Below are 1,953 nucleotides of genomic sequence, written 5' to 3'. Positions count from 1 at the left end.
AATTGGCTTAGTGTGAATGATCATGCAGGTGATTATTTACAATCTCCAGCTGAAATTTTTATTGGTTGGGGGCTTCCTTCAGGCAGAATTTTTTTTTTTTTTTTCACTTTGAGATAACCTCCTTTGTAATTTTTAGAGCCATGGCAAAGGAGAACAAGACACCTGTAACTGACCTCCCTAGGTGGGCACATAGCCACATGTGCCATTATCTTCTCCATGTATCTTCTAATCCTGGTGGGGAATGACCTCTTCATTGTCACTGTGTGGAGAAATAAGCACCTGCAGACCTTGCTGCATTTCTTCCTCATTAGGTTTCCTTTGCGGTGATCTGCTACACCACTACCATTGTGTCAAAAATGATGAAGACTTTCCTTGTCACCAGGAAAATAATTTTTGTTGCCTGCTGGCTGGTATAGTAATGTTCCCCTTTCTTCCTGGCTCTCACTGAGTTCATGGTCCTTCAATAAGTCCTTCTATGTTTGGCAATAATCCATATTCCACACAGTTTGATCATCCCTACTTTAGAAGCCAGCACTATAGCTCCTAGAACTATCCTTTTACAGTTACTAGGGCATATGTCAATCTCTGCATAGGTTAAAAGCCTTTCCAAATAAACCAAATTGCATATTCAGCTGTCAGCTATGCAGTGCTGAAAAGTGTCCGAACAAACCAGTAGATGTGCTTGTGAACAGAGCCATGCTTGTAGTAGTCATCTGGAACTCCTTCCTGTGTGAGAAGATGAGATTTTCCTCAAAAATACCCAATCATCTGTCTGAATGTCTGTTCTTTATATGGTAGAATATTGCTAATGTTGCACTTTATTGTGCTTCTAAGATTAGGCTGAATGACTGTGCAGCCACCTATAAATTTTATTGAGCACGAGCTGTATATTTTTGTAAGTTGCCCAGGAGAAACGTCGTTGATGTGGTTACTCCTCTTCTCTTGCACATCTGTTTGAGACTTGCTCAGGAAAACTGTGCTTGCTCTGGGATGATCAGATGGATTAGATTCCAAGGCTAAATCACCTAGGAAAACCTGGTTGCTGATGTGCTGGAGGTGGGGGCTGCCACTGCTGGGATATGAGACCCCTGACTTAGCCTCCCCCAATCCTGATCTGCTGCCTACTGCCACCACCTTGTACATGTCAAAGATGGCCAAAGGGCTGGAGAACCTGTCCTATGAGGAAAGACTGAAGGAGTTAGGTCTTTTCTCCCTGGAGAACAGAAGACTCAGGTGGACCTCATCATAGTAGTCCACTACTTAAAGAGCAGCTACAAAGAGGACAGAGGATTTCTCATCACAAAAAGCCACATGGAGCAGACAAGGGGCAACAACAGATCTCCAACTGCAGTCTTGGGAAGGCCCTGGCCTGCAAGTGAGAAGCAGTGGTGGTGTGAGCAGAGCTCAGAGCACTTGGGGAGCCAGGTAAGCTGAGTGTGGGCAGGGTCATGCCCTAGCATTTGTGGTATGGTTGGGTTGGTACCTGTCCTGTACCACAGTGTCCCTGGGGCACGACTGATTCTTGAGCTGTGGGGCTACCCGTGGGTGTCACATGCACAATGAGGAGGAACTGGAGATGCCTGGGTGCTGGCAACTGACCCCAGTGCTTGGGCAGCAGGTCTTATCAAGGGGGAGGTGAAGCCTTGGTTTCTGGGCACAGCAAGAAGGTGCCCAGTGCTGAGATGGACAAACATGGTACCTCTGCCCCAAACTGTAGGCAGGAGGAGTATGAGTGGAACCTCACATGGATCATGGGGTGCTGTGTGCCTTAGCCATTATTTTGAGCCCAGCATTGCCTTCATGTGGAATGATTGCTGGAGGTGACTTATTGATATGTCCCCCTCTTAAGGGAATGTAAACGTCCAGAGTGGAATGCAGTGGATATACATGAAATCTGTTCCATAATAATCCCCTAAGCAACATAACCTGCAACCTTAGATGTTAGCAACACCA

General features: G+C 46.1%; 1 pseudogene; it reads right to left on the bottom strand.

The window, feature by feature from the left end:
* Nucleotides 1–473: 473 nt before the first annotated feature.
* On the bottom strand, nucleotides 474–1,176 carry LOC115338432 (annotated as a pseudogene).
* Nucleotides 1,177–1,953: the final 777 nt, after the last annotated feature.

This window comes from Aquila chrysaetos, unplaced genomic scaffold, assembly GCF_900496995.4.
Source record: "Aquila chrysaetos chrysaetos unplaced genomic scaffold, bAquChr1.4, whole genome shotgun sequence".
NCBI lineage: Eukaryota > Metazoa > Chordata > Aves > Accipitriformes > Accipitridae > Aquila > Aquila chrysaetos.
This window is presented reverse-complemented; position numbering and strand designations above follow the sequence as displayed.